Below are 23,955 nucleotides of genomic sequence, written 5' to 3' on the forward strand. Positions count from 1 at the left end.
GACTAATTTGTTATAGTGGAAGAGAGAATAAGGAAATCTAAATGATTGCATCATCGTCTCTACTCCATTAGCTCTTCAGCAATCCTCTTTAAATTTTGTGTCACTTGTCCTCTTCTTTAAATTGAAAGCATAAATTATTTAATGTCTTAATCAATTTCAGCTCTAACATCCATGAACATATGACACCATGAAGTGTATATTTCAGAATCAATTAAATAAAAACCACCACTGTCTTCTTGATACATGTATCATAATACACAACTGATATTAAACATAAAAAAATACTTATAGATTGTGTGATTTTTGGAGTTTTTCCTTCATCAAAAGATATTAGTTTCAAGAGCCAGTTGAAGATGCCTGAAATTCTACTATTAGAAACAGATTTTATTTTTTTAATTTTCAAATCATGTTCTATGGATACTCTGGGGTATACATTAGAGAGAAACTAAGCATATAAACAGGTAATGCTCTAGATTTCCTCTAATAATTGAAACAATACTGAGGCTTTCTTCACTTTAGTTATTAAGGTTAAATAAAAAAACTGAACATAAGATTTAGCTAGATATGAAAACACTGGAATGCATTTTTTTGCAAGTGTCAGTAGGACTATTAAACCATGTGTATTTCATTGAACAGATTGCAAATTCATTCATTCTCCTTTCTAAAGTAGTCTTGTCAGTGGAGATGGTGTCTCTATAGAGCAGGGTCTGGGGTAAACAAGCTTGGAAAGTTAGACACAAAAACACTGATAATTCTGACTGTGGTATTATATGTCATGACGTCCTACTAAAAAGGCAGATGGCAGTGTGCTGACAGTTGCAAGGTTTTGAAACAGGCATGAATGTTGAGACCCAATAGGAGCAAATGCATATATTACTACACAAAGGAAAGAGCGGTAGGTTTGTAGCACAAGGGTGAAAAAGTGACAGATGCAAGAGTTGCAGAGCTAGTAAGATAAGCTGTGAAGAGTTGACCTCTTTCTTTTAATAAACCAAAAGCTAATTTTTACACAGCATCTCTAAAAAGCATTACTGGATTCAAGATAAATAAAATATCTTCAGTCAATACGATTAAGCTTTAAAAAGTCATTCTGCATAAAATATCTTTTTAGGAACATCTGGATATTAAAAAAAACTACTCATTATACAAGGCTACTGTGGTAGTATTTTGTAAATTATTTACATAGCAATTTGCTTTCAAGTAACTGAACTATTTTTTACATTTTTTATTTATTAAATTTATTGGGGTTTCATTGGTTAGTAAAATTATGTAGGTTTCAAGTGTACATTCTATAATAGATCATCTATGTATTACATTGTGTGTTGGTGCTGGAAGGAGAACTCTTGGTGGTGAGCACAAAACAGAACTCTTAATGAATCAATGTTTGGAAATGTCTGTAGAGGATTAGAAATCGTTACTACTATGGTTTAAGAGATTAGTTCAAATATTGTATTTCCCTAACCTAGTTATCAACAGCTAAACCTCACTAATGAAACAAATTGAACTACTCCAAAACAATCTTCTTTCTACCCTCTCTCTGCCCCTTCTACTTTCTCTTTCTACTTCATTTCTACTTTCCCCTTTCCACTCTTTTAGGCCCAGCCTCCTCCAGAAAGCCTTCTCTGTAGGCAAGCATGTTCCCAAATGCACTCACAACATATACTTCCACCCTCCTCCCTGTTTTATAGGCTTCTAAGTATAGGGATGAGCCCGCTTATAGTTTTCATTCCTAGTTTCTACAATTGTTGGTGGTATGTAAGAGCATCTAAGAAATATTCCTTGAACTGAAAAATTGAATTAATAATTTTTGGCCAGGTTCATCCAACAAACTGAGAGACTACAATAAAGTATTTTGCTTCCTCCTTAATAAGACAGCAAATATTTTTTTTCAAGGTGATAGTCAATAATGGATAAAATTGACATTTAAATAAAAAGTAGCATCCAAATACTTGGTATCAACCTTGTACCAATCAATAATCATGATTCTTACATGAAAAGTTTAGGACTTAAAAGAAGCAGTTTATTCTTTCTCTCTGACCTAATTTCTTCACTATTCAAAGAACAAACAATTACATGAAATAAGGATATCTAAGAGCAACTGGTACTACAACTATACTATTACTATACTTCTATACTACACTACTATTAGTCTATACTATACTATTCTACTATGCTATACTACACTGTACTACTACTACATTATACTGTTCCTGTTACTACCACTATGCTACTACTCTACTACTACTGCCGTTAGTACTATTATATTAGGTTGGTGCAAAAGTAATTGTGATTGAAAAGATTACAAATAATTGCAAAAACTACAATTAATTTTGCACCAACCTAATAGAAGGCTACTTCCATAACTAAATACAAAAGTATTTTGCTCAACTAGAATGATGTTCTCCGAAGTGATGGAAAGAGTATAGTGCCCAAAGCTATATTTTCAACTACAAGTCTATAAAGAATAACTATTTTATAATAATCATATTTATGGTCATTAAAGAAAATCTATTTTGAAAATAAAATGAGTTAAATTTTCTTGCTAAGATGTCTTTCTTTAATAAATAACCTCAAAATGATTGAACCTAAAGTTGTAATTTCCAACTATACTACCAACAAGATTCAGAGAAAATGTTTAAATTATGTAAATATTTCTAAATACTTCCTTATCTCCTTTTTGTTATATTTACTAAAATATATCTTAACCAGGGATTATGTTTCTCATTATTCTTTTTTTTTTCATTATTTTTTTGATATTACTTTTTCTTCACTTTGAATTTGGAACCAACACATCTAATCTTATGGAGAAAGATCACTTTCCCCTCTGAATAGTACACCAAGAACCTGACACTTAACAGTTGGGAAAAAAAAAAGAAGATCATGTGTAATTGTATGTAGTTTCTCTTCAAATGGAGCCTTTTTTTTTTTTAATTGAGCTATGACATACTTACAGTGAAGGCAATAATCTGTTGTAATCTAAGTGTATATATGCATTATGGGTATACACATACGTAATAAAAATATATACAAAAGCCTGTTTAACTGCCACCTGACAGAGTTTTTAAAGAGTTGCCACATACAATAGTATTTCTAATTGTCATATTCTCTCATACCAATTTCAATTGCACAAAATTACAATGAAGCATATATTCTCTTCTTCGAACTTAACCTTCACTTCGACAACTTCTCCAATTTCAGGAGAATTATACATTTTCTCATTAATATTAATCTACCATTAAGCTTCAATATCAGGTAAATGCAAAAATTCCTAAATATATATTAAATTCTTATGCATAAAATAGTATTTTCCCAACAAATGTGATCATCTTCCTGTGTTCCTTATCTATCAAAGGCATCACTGTCCCTGAAGACACCATAGCTTGAAATCTTGGCGTGCCTTCATCTTTAGTGTTTTGTATTCTCCCTTATTTCTTATATCAGTCAGTCACCAAGTCATGGCCATAGGAACTGTATTTTATTTTTGCAGCTGTTTCCTCCTTTTCATTAGCATTGCATCTGGAAAGTGTATCTTTCACCAGAAACATTTCAGATGCCTCCAAATGCATCTCCTTTTCTTTAATATGTTGGCCCAGCCTCTCATGCTTCATATAGCCACGACAGTTGTTTTTCTAAAAATATGTTATGACTATCACTTCCCTATTTAAGAACTTTGCAGATCTCCACATTTTTTATAAAAAAGGTCCCCATTTGCTTTAAAACAGCATCAAAAGACAATTATAAGTTGAAAAAAAATATGTTTTTGTCCCATTTACTGCCAACTTTAATCAGAAAATCTTGGTCTACCAATACCAGTCTATTCACCATTCCAAAATGACATCAGACATTTACATATTTCACTGGCTATGTTCATGTTTCTCCCTTTTCCTGAAGGCTGCTGCCCCTTCACACACTGGACGATGTGACTCCTTATTTGGCTAAATTCCAGTGACTCACCCTCTACACAGCAGTTCAGTCAATGCATTCGCCTCCCTCATAAACTCATGATACATTTTTATATATCTACTAAAGTTGGATAGTATTGATAGTATTTGTAGTTTTGTGTATATATTTATCCTTCCTAGAATGTTGACCATAAATACCCAGAAGCATGATTACTGTTAATCATCACTTTTTGTTTCTTTTGATGTGCAGCACAGGGCTTTACAAACAGTTGCTCAATAAATGCTGGAATTCAATGCTAAACTTATTAACTACACATAAATCAGCAATCATGACTGTAGCAGATGTATGTTATCTAGTCAAATAAAACCTTAAAGTATGAAAAAGGAAAAGTACCAATAAACTCCCAAAGTAAAACAGTCATTGAAGTACTTCCAAATAAAATAACATGGCTAGCAATATAAAAGCACTAATTGACACAAGAGGATGCAATTCATGTTATGTTCATTTGTTTTCATGTTATAGTCTTAGCAGTTCATTTATCCAGATGATAAAATGAATTAAAATGCATCCTGAAAGGTAACTCAAAATTTAAAGCTCATATATCATTTTTCATATTAGCCTCAGCTCAGATGTTTTATAAATCTTGAGCACCATGTATAAAATTAAAATATAGGCCGTCACTGAGAATATAAAATAAATATCATTCTTATAAGTCCTTGCCTCATGAGGTTTCTTAAAAAACCACAGTTCACTATCGGCAGAAGTATAATTCAAATCATAGAATTTTTAAACATTTAAAGAGAAACAAAATATTTTTAATGAGAATCCTTTGAAATAAAATGTTTTTATTCTTCCACCCTTTATTTCCTGTTTACCATTCAACTAAATAAATATTAAATTAATTCCTTTTTTCTAAATATGTACACATTGCTTTGCTCTAACAGAAGAAACTCTTTTTGGATCGGAGAAAGTAATATGAATCTTCAAAGATTAGCAATGCCTGGTATGTAAAAAAATCACAGACAGTCAAAATCTCTGCATTAAATAAGGCCATGTTCACACAGAGTGAAAGAATGGAATCAAAATTCAAGTGTTTCTTCAAAATGGCTGATCTTCACTAGCACAGATTGAATCTTTTTTTTTTTTAATTAAAGTTTATTAGGGTGACAATTGTTAGTAAAGTTACATAGGTTTCAGGTGTACAATTCTGTGTACATCATCTATATATCACATTGTGTGTTCATCACCTAGAGTCAGTTCTCCTTCCATCACGATATGTTTGACCCCATTCACCCTCATCTTCCACGCCCCTCCCCACTTAACCCTCTGGTAACCAGTAAACTATTGTCAGTGTCTATGAGTTTTTGTTTCTTCATTTGTTTGTCTTGTTCCTTTGTTGTTTTCAGTTTTATAGACCACGTATGAGTGAAATCATATGGTTCTCGACTTAGTGTTCTTCAATAGATGATTGGATAAAGAAGATGTGGTATATATAAATCATGGAACACTATTCTGAAATAAGACAAGATGAAATAGTGACATTTGCAACAACGTGGATGGATCTTGAGATTATTATGCAAAGCAAAATAAGTCAGACTGAAACTTTTATTTTGCTATAGACAGTAAGAATCACAAAGTCCAGCTGACATTAAAATATTCCCCAAAGTTAGTGCATCTTGACAAATTAAATAGAACCTCAGCCTGCTTGTATGTTCAAAAACTCACTGAAATCATTTTTTCAGTTGTAATTTTGTTCTACTTGAGGCAGCCCACTCCCTTCCTTCTTCTCTCCCTCTCTCCCTCCCTCCCTTCCTCCTTTCCTTGATTTTCTAAGCTACTCTAAATTTCTAGTCTAAATTCAATGCATTTTAAGTTATTTCTACAAAGAGTAATACCATTAGTATTATGCATTGGCCATTTTGTGAATGCTGACTACTTCTACAAGGATTGGATTTCTAACCATAATATTTAAGCGATGCAAAATAATGCAGATGATATACATAGTGTTTAGCATAGTATATTACTTTTAAAAACAGATGAATTTTTATGTAAAATGCTACTGAAGTACTTACTTAAACATTACCATTCAATTTCTACCTCAAGCCCAAAAGCTTTCTTTGCTGGCATAAGGTATTTTTCTTTATCTTGCATGCCTGATATTGCAGGCCCCTTTCTCACTCCATATTCTCCAACACATGCTCAGATTCTCTTCCCATTCAATTTATGGCATGATTCATTGAATGCTACAGCCTACTTGAGGATTTTTAAAAATGTTTTCCAGCCTTGTAGTAGAAATCCATTTTTCCGATAAGAAATGTAGTGATGACCCTGTCAGCTAAGTATCCTAATTCATCTGTCTATGTGAGAAAGCTCTTCCCTCCAGGCTCCTTCAAAATTCATATATGGATTGTTCTGTATATATTAGCATCTGCAGAGAGACTAGCTTTCACACTTATTTAAAAATAAAAGACATATAATACAATTCCAGAAGCAGTTGATAATAATCAATTTTAAGTATTATGATCACATTTTTCTGGTTTGCTGGGATTTATCTGCAGTTATGAGATGAAAGAATTAAAAAAAAATAGAATATACTACCAGAGCATTAAAAGTGAGGTACGTTTCTCTAGACACATTATGCTGTTACCAGGAAAAATTTTTCTGTCCAATATATTTACTCTTAATTCACAAATATATCCCAAGTGTTTAAAATTGATAATTAAATGTTAGTCAATATTTAAAAGCATCTAAATATGCTTTTTAAGCATAAAAAACATAAAAATAAGAATATACAAGTCATGTGTGACTAGCACTAGAAATTACAAAATTTAAAATTCCTCCAATTGCATATATGGGATGGCTTGAATGGAAAATATGATTAACTCTCACGAAAAGAGAACAAACAAGGCCAGTTTCTCACATTATGGTCTCACATTATGTTTGTGTAATCTATTGGACTGTTTTATTCTCAGAAGGTTTTATGAAAGAGTGTTCTAACCCACTGCAAACTTCATTATATCCTAAAGCCCTTAATACAGTTTACCTAGGATTTATAACCAGCAGCGGACATTGACAGCTGTGCCTTCCCTAACCTGGTTTAGCCAGCCTACTCCATCATGCACACATAGTTTCATTCATTCAACTGTTATTGAGTATCTCCTATGTGCAATGTATTGAGCTAGATGTCAAATAATACAAACAGCTGCTAAATAAAAAGATGAGTAAGACAAAATCTCTGATCTCAAAATTCCTAAAACCTAGTAAGGGAGACAGCAATGGGTAACTATAGTGATAACACAAAATACAGTATCTAATTGATAAATGTGGGAACAATGACAAAAAAAAAAAAACAAACAAACAACAACTTGGGAAACACGTTAGGAAAGAGTTACCATTGAGCTGAGTCCTGTCACTTGAATATGACTGTCACAGGCAGATATCGGGGAAAGGCTTGAATTATTATAGAAAGGAATGTATGTGTATGGTAGATCTCAGGCATCATGAATAATTCACTATTGCTAACACATAAGGAAAGAAGAATCCAAAAGGAGAGAGATTATTAAAAGTTCCAGACCATGATAGAGGGCCTTAGTTACTATCTCCTCCAAATTCAACTTTACTTATTATCAATGAGCTGTGTATGAACTTTGTTTCAGTAAATCTAAAGATCTTCTGGATGATACTAAATATACACCACCTCGAAAGATATAGAAGCCACCCCTTTCTGGATGACTTATAATTCTTTTACTCCCTCATAACATACGATAACAGGCAGGGTTAAATAACTGGAAAATTTTTTTTTACATCTCCAGGGCAATAAAACATAATTTTGGTTACAGATTCCAAGACTACCGGTTGAAATAATTGTGTATTCACATATTTCTGAAGCTCTTATTTCAGTCCAGACCAACATAGTACTGGTTAATGTGTATGTATTAGTTTATAAACAGAAAAACTGGACTCTCCTCTAAAACACTTGATGAAAATGAAGGATTGTTTGAACCAGATTATTTCCTCTATAGTCAGGAAACTCCAGAAATTCACTTGATAATATTTAAGAAATTTGTATTAACTTTCAATCTTATGTAAACAAATGGGACTAACGCCCCACAATTCTGTCCCCACTCTAAAGCAGCAAGAAAGCAATAATATGCAATGCTGATGTAGATGTAAAGAAATGTGCTTCCATGGATTGCCAGTGGGGATGAAAATTGCTAGAACCCTATGGAAAATAATGTACTAAAATATTAAATGTCCAAGCAATATGAAGGTAAATATAAAAATCTGAGCAATCTTATAGAAATTCCAATATATGTTTACAAAGGTGTGTATGCTGCTACGGCATGTTTTTGTAGGGGCAGAATGAATAAATAAATAAATCACTAACAATAAAACCTATTATGAGTACATATGTATGTGGGAGCATGGAAAACATGGGGCAATATTCATACTTTTTGCTATTAGAATGACTGTATTGAGATATGCTTTTTAAAATTTAGAGACTGAAACATGTACTAGCATTTTATCCCTAGCTTCGTATCTATTCAATGACAGGAGGCCTGTGGAAAGAGCAACGATCCACATTACGGATAGAAAATATTGACCATTCTCCTCAACCTTCTTGACTTATTACTGTCCTTTGATTCAGTAATGACAATGTCTCCAAATTTACAGAAAAAGTAAAGGCCAATGACTAGGAAATTCATTATCTTCCTACCTATCAATGCAGGAAATTATCCATATTCATTCCCAGACTTTTCTTCCATCCCAGAACAATAATTGTCTCCTCTCCACCCAAACTTAATGTCTACTAATGTATCTTCTCCTCCCCTATCCCTGCCTGATTTCCACATTTGCATCGCTACCCAATCCTTCCCTTCTATTTATAAACATGCATACATCTATTTTCTTAAAAACAAGACCAACAAAAAGACACAACCTCCTTTAACCTAATGTGCCCTTCCTGGTCTGTTACTAAAATTATCTAGTAATTAGTATGGCACTTATCATAAAAGAGCCTGAATCAGAGACTGCAGCTCCATTGAACTAAAAGTTCCGTGTAGTTGTTAGACCCTAGGTGGTCACTGAGTTCTTGTGGAGTGTCTAGAACAGCTAGGATGGCAGAGGTCATTCGGAAAGTTCGGGCAGTGGCTAGCTACCATATTTTCCATTGTTTTGAAAGTTAAAATTGAAAAATTTTGACCAAAAAGGATGGAAATCTATTATTTATTACCTGAATCTAACTCTATTTACTACCCAATTTCTTACTTCCCTTTCACAGTTCAATTCTTGAAATAAAAGTCCACCAGACTATAATTATAATTATTCATTAAACTATTTATCACCACTACACATCTATTACAATGGCCAAAATTTCTAACACTAACAACACCCAGTGCTGCTTGGAATTGAAGAGGAACTCTCATACATTGCTGCTTGGAAAACAGTTAGGCAGTTTCTTAAAAAACTAAACATACTCTCAGCATATTATGTAGCAATTAAACTTCCTAATATTTCCCAAAGGAATTGAAAACTTATTTACACATGAAACTTCTACAGTATGTTTATAGAAGCTTTTTTTTTTCATTATTGCAAAAACTTGGAAGTAATCAAGATGTCCTTCAGTAGGTGCATGGATAAATAAACTGTGACACATGCAGACAGTGGAATATATTCCATGCTGAAAAGAAATGAGCTATCTAGCCATGAAAAGGCACGGAGGACACTTAAATGCACAATATGAAGTGAAAGAAGCCAGTCTGAATAGGCTACGTACTGTGAGATTTCAACTATATGACATTCTGGAAAAGGTAAAACCATGGACAGTAAAAGATCAGAGTTGTTGGCATGAGGGTGGGGAGGATGACTAGGTAGAGCATAAAGAATTTTCATGGCATTGAAACTATTCTGTGCGCATGTGATACTATAGTCATAGATCGGTGTCATCACACATTTGTTCAAACTCATAGAACATACACCAAGAGCGAACTCTAAGATAAACTATGGACTTTCCATGATTCTGACGTGTCAGTGTAGGCTCATCAATTATAACAAAAGTACCACTCTGGTGAGGTGGAGGGGTGATACTGATAATGAGGAAACTCTGCATGTGTAGGGAGATAGTATATGAGAAATCCCTGTACCTTCCTTTTAATTTTGCTATGAACATAAAACTGATCCAAAAAAGGTTTTAAAGAATTCCTCAGTAGCCCTCAAGTTCATGGCTATCCAGTTCAATCCACAGATAATCACAGAAATGATTCTGATTTTAGGTGTCCTGTGATATTCTAATTGCCCAAACTAAGACATATTCTCTAATATATCTGATAATTGGCCTCTCTGCTCTATATGTCACTTCACTGTTGAATGTGTCTTCTCTTAGTTTCAATACATTATTCTCTCCAGGTTCATCCACTACATTTTCTGATGCTCTGCTTTGGTGATTCAAAGGTTAGATCTTCAGCTTTCTAGATCTCTGATTCAAAACATACTCCCCAAGTAACCACATTCACATCATTTTCTTTCACCTATGGCCATGATATCCAAAAATCACAGCTTTGTCTTTCATGTCTCTCTTGAGATTCAGACTCATAATCCCTAACTGTCTGATCATCTGATCAGAGCCACCTTCCATTTTGCAGCAAAGGTGATGTTACCTCAGAGTTTGATCAGTATGGCATAATGATCATGTACCTACACAAAAGTTATTAGTATGGAATACTGTTTAACAGATTTAGTCAGGTGCAAAAGTTAAATGACAGCAGAAGTTGCACACAATTTACCAAAACACAACTAAATTCCTTTACAGCTAAAGAATGCTGGAAAGACAACACTTTGTTGGCTAAGGTCTCTTTGGAATCATTGACTTGACACTTTGTTTCCTTTTTTGTTTGTTTGTTTGTTTGTTAATTTAATGTTTCCCCTGTGGCCTTAAAGACTAATGAAGCTTCAAAACTTCCTACCATGGTCCCAGACTGTAACTTATGCATAAGAAGCTGGGTCATTAAGCTAACAGTCTCTGGATGAGCATCTCCTATAATAAGCATAAAGGTGATCTTGACCCATATTATCACGCAGGGAATAACTTTCCTGATTCCCAATAATAGAACCGAAATTTAGCCTCACACATGAAAGGCAATCAGATCAAAAAGTTTTGGCTATTGTTGCTTTCCTGCAGAATGGAATCTCGACAAGTTTCGTTTTAAAATAGGGGTTTCTGATAAATAGTAATTTAGACAGTTGTTTGTTTTCTTATAAATTTGTGACAGGTACGAACAATTTAGGAAACTTTAAATTTGCATCAGGAGTAACAAAAATACATATACTGTATTTCACAAGTCAAATTATCACATATCATAGTTTTAATTTCAGATATAAGGATTTTAAAATCCTTCAATTACTCAAAACTTTCAACCTATTCAATTAAGCAAAACATGTGCAAAATTATATAGAAAACCAATCTAACTGACATATGTAACGGAAGTAGATTTATTTTTATTAGAACATTTAAAAACTTTTTAAGTAGTAAACAAAATGCTTTGAATACAAATATGTTGTTCCAGTCAGTGAAAAAAAAAAAAAAAAAGTATTACCTGGCGTAAAACTAAGAATTCTAGAGAATGTGAATGTAAATATAGTGGCTAATATGAACAAAAAGGGTCTATTCTTAAACATAAAATAAACTTCAAAATACATAGCAGGTGAAATTCTTCCCTTTTTTTTTTTTTCTTCATAAGGAGGGCGGAGCTCAAAGTGGTCCATGTAGGGATCGAACTGGCAACCTTGGTGTTAGTAGCAGTGCTCTGTAACCAACTGAGCTAACCGGCCACCCCAGAAATTCAAAAGTGCATTAAAATTTACCTTAAGATTAAATTACCATTTATGTTGTAAAATAAATTCTTGATTAAAAAGCCCTCATATTTTCATAAAATGTATTTGTCCTATCAAAATGAACTAATCTGTGACTCACTCAGTATATATTTATAATTGAAACTAATTTATAGTAATATCAAGGCTATATTTTGGGGAGAATAGGTATATTTGTATATGTGACCAGAAGTAAAGCTGCAGTGACACCAAATATAAATGCATATCCCTGTTTTAGAAACAGAGCAAGAAAATGTTCTGTACTGCAGATTTAAAAAGTATTCATAAATTTAATATAAACCATTAGGGAATGAAAACTGAAAAGTTTAAAGGAAAAGGAATAGAGAGGCACTTGCCAGTGTTGTCAGTGCATTCATGGCTCAGCACTTCTCTCTGTCAGCCAGCAACTGCTGGACCACACTGTGTAGCTACAACCTGCTGGAGAGCGCCCACCCCCATCCCTGCCCCTCATTTATAACAGCTTTGCTCAGCGCCTGGTCAAGGAGAAAGGATATGACAAGGAATTGCTCACTGGGACTCCAAAACATTGGGATTTCTGTTGTAAGAGCTTGGCATTGGGTCTGGAAGAGGGGAGCTTCATTAAACTTGCATATAATGGCACCTTTCTCAGAGCAACCCCACAGCACAAAGACGATGGCTGCCTAGGAGGTGGTCGAGGAGTTTGGCAGGAAGGAGCAGAAGTACTTCCTGTTACACATTGGAATGGCTTGCAGATCAGGAAAATATCATTTGTATAATAACTACTTGGACCTGCCAGGAGCTCTTCTGTGTGCCAGAGTGGTGGACTCTTTAACAAAGCCGAAAAATGGTCAGGAAGCATTTGATTTTTGGAAGGATATAGTTGCCGGTATACAACACAACAATAGAATGTCAGCTTTTAAGGAAAACTGCGGAACATATTTTCCAGAAATAGAGATCCAGGCTGGTATTTACACAGTTGTCCCGAATCTGTAAACAAGTGGCTTTGGTAGCTAAGGAATGCTGGAAAAATTATTTTGTTAATCACCAGTTCTCACAATGATTGCTATAGACTTCTCTGCAAGCATATCCTTGGGAATGATTTTGCAGACCTTTTTGACATTGTGATTACAATGCACAAAAGCCGGGTTTCTTCTCCCATTTACCAAGTCAGAGACCTTTCAGGACTTTTGAGAATGACAAGGAGCAGGAGGCACTGCCATCTCTGGATAAACCTGGCTGGTACTCCCAAGGGAATGCTGTCCACCTTTAAAAACTTCTGAAGAAAATGACTGGCAAAGCTGAACCCAAGGTTGTTTACTGTGGTGACAGCACGCATTCAGATATTTCCCAGCTTGTCATTATAGTAATTGGGAGACAGTCCTCATCCTTGAAGAGGTCAGAGGGCACAGAAACCAGAAGCCTGAGGAATCGGAGCCTCTAGAGACAGAAGGAAAATATGAGGGACAGAAGGCAAAGCCTCTAAATTCATTATCTAAAAACTGGGACTTGTTTTTTATTGATTCCATTTCGGAACTAATAAAAACAGAAGACGCCTTGGTTTATACGTGGTCTTGTAAGAGAATCGGTACTCACAGCACTACTGCAATTCCAAGTATTGAAACAATAGCAGAATTACCCCTGGACCACAAGTTTACAAAATTCTCTTCAAACAATTCAAAAACAGCTGGCTACTATCCAAACCCACCACTGGTTTTATCAAATGATGAAACAATGACAAGCAAATAACTTTTCTTTACTGAAAAATGAAGTCAAGAACCATATATGCAGCAAAATGTTAAAATGTTAATTTAAAAATGTACTGTAAAAATGTTAATTTAAACAAAAACTGTAAAATGCTTTATGAAACAAATTCTTAATGAAGACTGACCAAAAAAATGATGTTTTTCTATGTAGATCATTTTGATGCCCGACAATTCTGATTGTATTCAAATCTCAGTATCTTGGAATCGAAAAGAACCTTATTAATATTTTGCATACCAATAGCTCTGAGATTAGAATTCACCTGGGTAGACACACACACACACACACACACACACAAATATTTACACCTGTGCCTAAACCAGTGCCAAACCCCTAGCATAACATCACCTGAGAACTTCAGAGAAATGCAAATTTGCAGGTCCCACCCCAGACCTACAAAATTAGAAACTCTGGAAATGGGACCCAGGAATCCATGCTTAATGATAGTGTGATTCACACTAAGTTTGAGAACAACTGGCTGCACCATAAACTCCAGAGACTGGTTGAATTGGACTGGGGATATAAGTGAGCATTGACATCTTTTACGACCCCCAGAAAATGCAGCCAAAATTGAGAACAACCGATCTATACCAGCTTTTTAAATTATACCAAGAACACAGAGTCCAGTGAGATTAAATGTGTTTTTTGTTGTTGTTGTTTTTCCAATCTATCAGTCTTTATGCTAGTCTTGTGTTTTCCAAACAAGAAAATAAAAAAGACATTATTTTCTCTAAGACCACACAACCGATATGAGACAGAGATGATACCAGAAGCCAACTATTTCAACCTCCAATGTTACCATTACGGTTCCTCCTCCCCGCTAAGAATGTTAAAGGCTGTTTAATTCATTTTCATTCCCTTTAAAGCATGTACTTACTCTCAATGGGACAAAAATTGGTTCTTGGGGTAAAAAAACATATTAGATAATGCAATGGACTATAACCCTCCAAAGCTAAACATTACCCAATAAATCTTATTCCTTAGTGAAAAAAGAAAAGAAATAGAGGTCAACTGTATAAAAAAAGCAGTGATTTCCTGATAAATAGCTTCTTGTATGTTGGTATAATAAAAATGTAACATATCAATCTCCTATATAATATCAACATCAATGATATTGTCAACTTCCTAAATACTACTATTCAATGCTTTCTAATTACATTAAAATAGGACTTACTATTAATATTTTTCTAATAAGTACACAGTAACATTCAATATTTAAATATATTCTTAGTGATTAGTATTTTCTCTCATCTGGCTTCCCCCTCACTACTCACCCACCACCACTTCAAATGTATTTGTTTTAATCTTTAAAAAACTACAAAAAAAAAGATTAAAACACTGTTTTAATCTTTAAAATCCTGCAAAACAGTAGGTTAAGACATTAGTAAATGGTGTGCTTGAGGCACCGGAAGTTGTGGTTCTAAAACATTTATGATCAAAGTTTCACTTCCTCTGTTATAAAGGATTTTAGCTAATTTCCTCTTTAATTAATGTAATACAATTTTTATTTACTAAGGAGGTATATCTTTTTCAAAATTTTTGAATTAATAGTCAGTGTTCTCCAGGAAACAGAACCAAAGGACATAAATAGAAATGGAAAAAGTTAGATGTGCAGCTTTATTTTTAACTGTTTCTTTTGATATAATTTCAAATTTATAGAAAATTTGCAAAAATGATACAAAGACTCTAGTATACCTTTTAACAAGATTCACTAATTATTTAATTCTGCTTCATTTGATTTATCCTTCTCATTCCCTCTCTCCCACATACACACACACACACACTGTAGCACATACACCCTAAGAAAAGGGAATTCTCTTATTTAACCATACAACAATAATCAAAATCAGGAAATTTAACATTAATATATTTCTATTCCAATGGTTTCTTCATGCTTTTTTGTTTTTTGTTGTTTTCCAGAGTCGAGGACCAAATCTAGGATCCTGCACTTAGTTACCATAACTTTTTAGCCCATTTTAATCTGGAAGCATGTGTTTCTCAGCTTTTGTCATTCTTCTCCTTGATGGTTTTGAAGAGTGCAGCCACCTCTTTGGTAGAATCCCCCCAAGTTAAATTTAACTGTTGTTTTCTCATGATTAGAGTAAGTTTATGTCCTTCTGGTAAGAACGCTACAGAGGTAATACGTGTCCTCAGTATCATATCAGGAAGTGCATGATATCAGTTTATCCCATCAATGATAATAACTTTGATGATTTAATTGATGTGCTGTACACTAGATTTATCCACTATAAAATTCATATATGCTTCTTTTGTAATTAATAAGTACTTTGACACTATGAAAAATTTTACTCATTAGTTGTTGCACAAGTTGGTAATTCTTGGCTGAATCAATTATTACTATGATACCTACAATAGTGGTTTTCTAACCTCTTAATTTGTTCTCCGTATAGTGATATGCTATTGCAGGGAGGAGCTATTCCCTCTCTCCCAGTTTTTGGTTCACTCATTCATTCATTTACATCAGTTTGGACTCATGAATTCCCATTAAAAGGATTTGATCGTTTATTATTCTTAGTTGTTTATAATACTCTAATTGTACTAGATTTGTCTATTTGGAGCCTCTTCAAAATGGATCTTGTGTGCTTTTAACATGTCCCTATTATTCTTTGAGAAATTCTTTATTTTCTATCTTTCACTTTCCCTGCCTAGATTCTGGGACCTTCATTTCTCCAAGGCACCCTGATTACTTTCATTAAAGATTGATATTTAAAACCAGGATCTGCACAATAGATATGGTAATGCTATTGATGTTATATTACTCCTAGGTATTCTCAACAGAGCTAGAAAGTGTGTGTGTGTATCTATCGATCAATCGATCAATCTATTTATCTATCTATCTATTCATCCACTATATATCTGTATATCTATCTATAGTATATTGGAAACATGAATTAATACTTATAGTTTGAATTCCAATACAATGAAGTTCATGTTAGTGTTCTCTTTTCCATATCAGTATTACAATAGCTAATAGTTGGGAACTGGCTCCCATTATACTCAATGTATTTTTTCACTAGATCAAGTCTAAAATAAAAGAAAATGGTTTCAGGACTGTTGACATATTCTGCTACAAAATAAAAGAAACTCTATTAATTGTGTTCAATATTTGTTTACGGTTATTGGGGGGTAAGGGGTGAGTGATTACGCACAGTGAAATGCACAAATGTTTAGGTACCAATGAGTTTTGGCAAACATATACTCCCATAATCTATACTCCTATTAATATATACAACATTCCCATCACCCCAGAAAGTTTTCTTGCCAACCATCTAATACCAATGTCGTTATTTTTTCTACTATCAGATTGCATTTCCATGTTTAAACACTTCATATAAATGGAATCATACTTTATGTATGCACTCCTTGTCCCGTCCAATTTCACTTAGTACAATGTTTTTGAGATTCACCCATGTTATTACATGTATCAGTAGTTTGTTTCTTTCTATTGGTATATAGAATTCACTGTATAAATATACCACAATCTGTTTATCCTTTCTTTCTACCTTTGTGAATAGGTATTTGTAGATTTCCACTTTTAGCTTTGTAAAATAAGAATACTGTGAATATTTATGAACAAGTCTTTGTATAGAGATATATTTTCATTTCCCTTGAGTAAATAACTAGGGGTATAATGCCAAATGAATGATAAGGAGTATGAATAACCAAGAGAATATTTTGGTTATTATATTTGGAATATTACAAAATTGCTTTGTAATCAGAGTAATTATACTATTCTAAACCTCAGTCAGAACGTATGAGTTACTCCACATGCACGGAAACAATTGCTTTGAAAAGCATTTTTAAGTTTAGCCATTCTAATGTGTGTGAAATGGTATCTCGTTATGGTTTTGATTTCAATTTTCCTGATGACTAATAATTTTGAGAAATTTTTATGTATTAATTGACCAGTCACTTATCTCCCTTTGTGAACTAAGTGTCTGTTCAAGTTTCTTACACATTTTATTGGATTATATTTTTTAATTATCAATTTTTAGGAGTTCCTTATATTCTAGATAAAAGACCTTTATAATAGAGTTGCTACACATATTTAATTCCAGTTCATGACTTTGTGCTTACTTTATAAGTGTTTTTAATGAACATACATTTACTTAAGATGTAATTTTAATAGCATTTTAATAGCATTTTTAGCATATAGCAAATTTTAATAACATTTTTAATGTTATGGCTGATTTCTATACTCTAAGTCAAGAAGATACACTCTGTATTCTTTTAAAAGCTTTATAGATTTTATGTTTATGTTTAAGCCTATAATCAGCATGAATTGATTTTTGTGTATGGTATGACACACATACACATATGCACAAATACACATTCATTTGAATGGTGTTTTAAAACCATTTGCTGACAATGTTTTCCTTTACCAACTGAATTGCTTTGGCAACTTTGTTGAAAATTTACTGACCTTAGTCTTTCATTTTAAAGACCTAATTGTCTATTCTAATGTCAATTCCATACTGTCTTGAATACTATAGCTTTAATTTAAATTTTGATGTCAGATAGTCTTAAGTCTTGTAATCACAGCCATCATTTTCAATAGTGCTTTGATTATTCTATATACTTTATATTTCCATGTAGATTTTTGAATCAATTTGCCATTTCTATAACACAGGCTGTTGATTGAAATTTTGATTGGCATTGCATTGAATATATATTAATTTGGGAGAATGAACATCTTAACAATATTGAGTGTTCTAACCCATAGACATAGCATTTTTCTCCAGTTATTAAAATAGAATTCTTGGTAAACAGATATGATTTTTCTTATAATACTTTAAAAATATGTTTCCATTATCTTTTGCCTTATATTATTTCTGAAGAAAAGTAGTTATCATTACCTAGTATGTAATGCATCTTTTTTATCTAGTTGCCTACAAGTTTTTCTATTCATCTTCAATTTTTTAAAAGTTTTCCTCTGATACATTTAGGTCTTTTATGTTTCTTTATACTATGCTTCGAGTTTGCTGATCTAATTTGTTCATCAAGTTGTTTGTTTTTCACCACATTCATAAATCTGTGTCTTTTATTTCTTCCCGTATATTTTCTGCGTCATCATTTTTTCCTCTTTTTCTGCATCCCCGTAAAATATATAGCAACTGTGCCACATGTCTCTAGTTTCTGTTTATTGCTTTTACTGTTGTTAAGAAAATGGCATTTTATTGTACGTTATCTGAACTGGATTTTTTAGAACATTCTCTTTTCTTCAATTATGACAAATGCTATGGATTTGAATTTAAATTTACTTACTCTAATCTTTCTCAAATATTATTGAAATAATTCTAGTAAAAGGTTAATTTTAGATGCTGTATTTTTTAATTCTATAATTTCCATTTGGTATTTTTGAGACATTGATATTGCTATTTCACATCAGTTCTCTCAATATAAACTTATTTTGCTTGAACATATTTAATATGACTACTTGAAAGTCATTCTCTGCTAATAGCAACATGTGGACATCTTCAGCTTATGATTTGTTTAATACTACCTATATTTTCTCTTGACTTTATGTCCTATTTCTCATATGTCTTTGCATGTATATTAATTTTGTATACTAAACTGAACTTTGTGAATATATTATAAACTCTGGGTTCTGTTATCTTCCTCTGAAGAACTCTTTTTTTAGTTATGACCACCAGTTGACTTGGCTAGACTGACTCCAAGCTCTGTTTCCCTTATGTGATCTCATTCTTTTAGCCTTCCGGCTGTTATATGATGCTGGGATGTCTGAAGTCTCACGTAAGCACAGTTAAGAAGTGAGCCAAAGACTTGACAAGAGTTTACATGCAGATTTCAAGTTTCTTTCCTCTGTGTTTCACTTGCTTGTTGGATTCCCCTCTCACTTGCAACTCTCTCTTGTGAACTCAAACTCATCATTTCATTCTTCAAGTCACTAAAGACAGTCACTTCTGGCTTGAGTTCAAGCTTTAGACCTGGGAGTGCCCTCTGATAAAAAGCCTTGTATATAAGAATCGCACCTAGCACAATTATCTTCCTTTAAGGGTCAAATCCCTGCCAGTCTTTGCTTTCTTTTGATAATTTTTCCTGTATATTCAAAAAGTTGTTTTTATATTTTCCCCAGAGTTTATAATTTTTTTTCCAGTTTTGCTGCTATTACTGCAATTGGAACCAAGTGGTTCATTTTTTATTTCAGTCATCATAAGGCATTATGATTCAAATATTTTCAATCTATAAAAACTGGCAGCTCTTTTTATTACTCTGCCAGGAATAGTGCTATGCTATATATTATACACACATATGTGCTTCGACACCACACACAAGCATATAACTTAATTTAATTCTAAAAATAACATGGAGATAAGCATATTTATCCTATTTTACATTACATAAATGGAGCCTGAGATATGTTGCTCGGCAAGTTTAAAAAGCTAGAAACAGTAAAAATCAATCACAGTCATGTCACACTCTATTGCTATTCATTCTCACAACCGCCCCACCTTCATCAAATACATACATCGTAAATATGTAATTTGAAAATGTTTAAACCATTGATGAGTACCAATTAAGCAGGATAACTTAGTGGTGAAGGTCAGAGCCTTCAGATTCAGACAAATTTGGTTTTACTCTTGTCTCATCACCTACTCCCTATATAAACGATCAACATTTTTAAAAAGGGTGATAATAACATGAAATTGCTGTGAGGATTAAATGTGACAATATCTCATGCAGAATATCGGATACAGAAAGTGCTCAATAGATATTAAATTTTATAACTACTAAATCAAGTTTTATTCCAAGATACTAAGGATTTAATCTTCTTGCACAAGAATTTTGAAAACTGTCTCATGATATATTTTTGCCAGACTTGGTCTATCACAGCGGGATAAATAATTCCAATAATACAAAATGGGAAGGAGAAAGGGAATGAACGTTTATTGGAGGTGTACTAAGTACCAAACATGGATACAGGCATTATTAAATACATTATTGTATTTTATATTTACAACACCCTGTAAAGTAAATATTTTTACAACACCCTATTTTCACAGATATGGACACAAAAGTTTAGAAAACTTAAAGTAACATATCCATCATCAAAACTATTAAAGGTGTGAGTCACTGTTAGAATCTTAATCTGCTTAATACATTTTTGTCCCATGTTACCAAATTGGACTACTATAAGCTACGGTGAGTACTGAGTCTTATAAAACTCTTATTAAAACACTGTCTGGTGTTTAAATGCTTTTTCCACTTCATTTCCTCAATCTCTCTCTTTCTAATCCCCTCAACTTAATGTCCTAATTTACTTCCTTCAAACTTTCATGCCAACATCATTCAATTATAACTTGATCTTTCTGTCTTTCTCTGTAGCCATTTACTTCATTTTTATTGGACTGGTTCCAAAATGTAGTTTTATGATCCTCAAAAACCTTTCACATAGCACATAATCACATCCTATATTGTTTTAGGCAGTGACAAGAGTGAATTAGACTTTTACAGTCTTATCTCTTCCCTGAAGGTTTTAACTGCATTTGTTTTATTAAATCATATATGAACACTAGCTAATGCTCTGTACTAGCCCCAATTCCAGGAAGTTCTGAGGAATGCTCTCAGTTAGAACACTGCATAACATACAACACCATGTCAATATTTCAAAAAGTTCAACCATTAGAAAAAATGTTCTTAGAAACATGATTAAAGTCAAGTACTGTATGCAAGAGTGTAAACATTAGTTATGGAAATACTGAAAGGACTGATTAAAACGAAATCAAACAGTGATCAAATAACGGAGTAAGGACCCAGTTACATAGAATGATAATGGACAAAGGGTGATTATGACGTTGGATTCTACTCAAAAGTATGCAGTCTTTTAAACTACAAATTGGTTCTATGCAATTTATGACACTATATTTGAGCTATAATTTTAAGTGAATAAAAGAATATGGTTCAAAATAAACTGAACACCTCAACTTACAGAAAGAGACACAAAGATGGTACATTGTGGATCGGGAATAAGAAGAAACTAGTTCTTGTCTCAGCTCTGCCTTTAAGATCTAAGGATATTCCATAACAATTACTTCACCAAGTTGAAGTAAAATCATCCATTTAATTTCTTATGCACTTCTGTTACTCTAATTTAGGATCGGTTATCTGGGATCTGTTGAGTTGCAATTCATATCTGTGGAGCATCAGCAAAAAAAAAGGCATATTTTGTTAAGAATATGATTTTTAGATGCAAGTACATGCTATGATAAGTGAACCTCTATGTCTATGGATATTTACATGATAGTTATTTTCCATGTATTGCTAGTTTGGGGGATAGTGGCATAACATATGAAACTTTTGAAAACATACACTGAAAGGACTGGTTCATTGAACTCACTTCCTTAGCTCCCACTTTTCCATAATTCAGCATTATAAAACCTGTGTTAAATGCTACTTTCATTAACATATAGTTTGTTGTTTCATCCCTTTCCTTCTTAGCTTTCTTCCATCATCCCCTTACAATACTGACTCCAATCTCTAAATTGGTTAAGTAGATGTCAGAAACAAATATTTAAGAAATTTCATTCTGGTTTCAATAAATGATTTTATGATGCTTATAACTGCTAATGACTCTAAGAAAACTTCACAGACACAGAGGAATAATATTAAGATCTCTGATTTAATATATGTATCCTAATAAGAAGTTTCTGAAATTTATAATAGAGAGAGAACTACCTAGCCTTAAGGTCAGAATCAAGTGATTTTTCAAAGTATGGGAACATTCTAGGTTGGAGATACCTGTAATCAACATTTTCATTCTTTAACAACAAAATTTTCTTTTTCATGATCACCACTTAGAAGAAATATATCATAACAGGTCAGAGCATCAGTATTTGAGGTAAATGCCTGGGATCAACAACCTGTCATCCCTAAGCACTTGCTTGGCCTTTGGGATGTTTTCCCAAGATCTCTATCCCTCAGTTTCTTCATCTGTAATAGCGCTATCTTGCAGAATTGTTCCAAGGATTAAATGAGATAATATGTGCAATGACTCGAACAAGGCTTAGATAATGGCAATTACTCAATATGTTTGTTATTACATATACTCTTCCTTTGAAGATTCAAAACATTTACAATGATATAAAAAGGATTTATTTATACTATACCCTCCACTTCTACGGTCATCTTGTATCTGTCTTCTCAAACAAATCCAACAAGTCCTAGTTCAAATCCTATCACATCACAAACCTTTCAGTTCTGAACTCTAAAATATTTGTTTACTGTATTATCTGTTTTTAGAAGAGATCTCATGCTATTTTACACCATGTTAAATGTGTTTCATATACTTATCACTTATCTCCAATACATGTTTAATATTCTCAAGGGGAAGGTTTCATCTTATGTTGATTTTGTGCTTTTAGAGATTCTTGGGGAAAATTAATTCTCTGACAGAGCTCTGTCGTCCATACTGCAGAGCATAAATGTAACTAAATGGTGGAACACAGAGTGGAATTTCACACATGTCTTTCTCAAATCACAAATGAAGAGCAAGTATGTCATCTCCAGACACTCCCAACATTGAAATCATTCATGTCACAGTCAGCTCCAAGCTATCAATCATCAACTTGACCTGTTTGATAGCACTTCAGTCCTTGAATCTTTTGTCAGGAAAAGATGGACAGACAATGAAACTTGTATGCTAATGAATTTGAACTGATTCTTATTTTTAGAGGCATGAAGGAGGATGGAATTTAATCTGCTTCACTTTCCTCTCTCTGAAGCCATGCACATAGAATAGAGACAAGATCTGGGTGAGATAAGAAATAAAGCATTAAACTTCACACTTGAACATAGTTGGTGAATACTGTCAGTGAGTCAAGTTATATAAATATAGAATTACAAGGTAGTATTAAAATCCCATGTAAAAGCCTTTTCTATTTACTAGGAAAAAATAAGAGTATTTCACAAAGAAATAAAAATATTGTCTATTTTTCAAGTATATGACAGATTGCATCTTGATTTTTACTATAGTTCTTTTTTTCTTGCATATTTAAAAACTTCAGACAGTCTCCATTCATAGCCACAAGTGCAAAAATCCCATAAACATATTAACAAACTGATTTCAGCATTGTAAGAAAAAGAATCATATGTAATATCTAAGTTGGATTTAGTCTAGGAATAAAGATGAATTTTGCATTAATAAAATAGTATAATTAATCATATAAAGAGATAAGAAGAAATCACATGATCATCATAATACATTAAGAAAATTCATTTTAATAAGTCTATATCCATTAATTATAAAAATTCTTAGCAAACTAAGAATAGAAAGAAGCATTCCTTATCTGACATAAGATGTATAAAATGTACAGAAAACCTCACCTTTATTGGTGAATAACTAAAATTATCGCTTTGATTTTGGAATCAAGACAAGAAGAACCAGTATCTCTTCGTTTACCC

At 33.0% G+C, this 23,955-nt stretch overlaps 1 protein-coding gene and 1 pseudogene across 2 annotated transcripts in view; one reads left to right on the forward strand and one right to left on the reverse strand.

Annotated features, from left to right (window-relative positions):
- GPC5 (glypican 5) overlaps positions 1-23,955 on the reverse strand; it is a 1,240,359-nt gene that overhangs the window by 853,611 nt on the left and 362,793 nt on the right. The gene's annotated exons all lie outside the window — the stretch shown is intronic.
- Positions 12,145-13,497, forward strand: LOC308496599 (5'-nucleotidase domain-containing protein 1-like; annotated as a pseudogene). The gene has a single exon. The product of its transcript is annotated as a 5'-nucleotidase domain-containing protein 1-like (transcript).

Source organism: Rhinolophus hipposideros (genome assembly GCF_964194185.1).
Source record: "Rhinolophus hipposideros genome assembly, chromosome: 4".
Lineage (NCBI taxonomy): Eukaryota > Metazoa > Chordata > Mammalia > Chiroptera > Rhinolophidae > Rhinolophus > Rhinolophus hipposideros.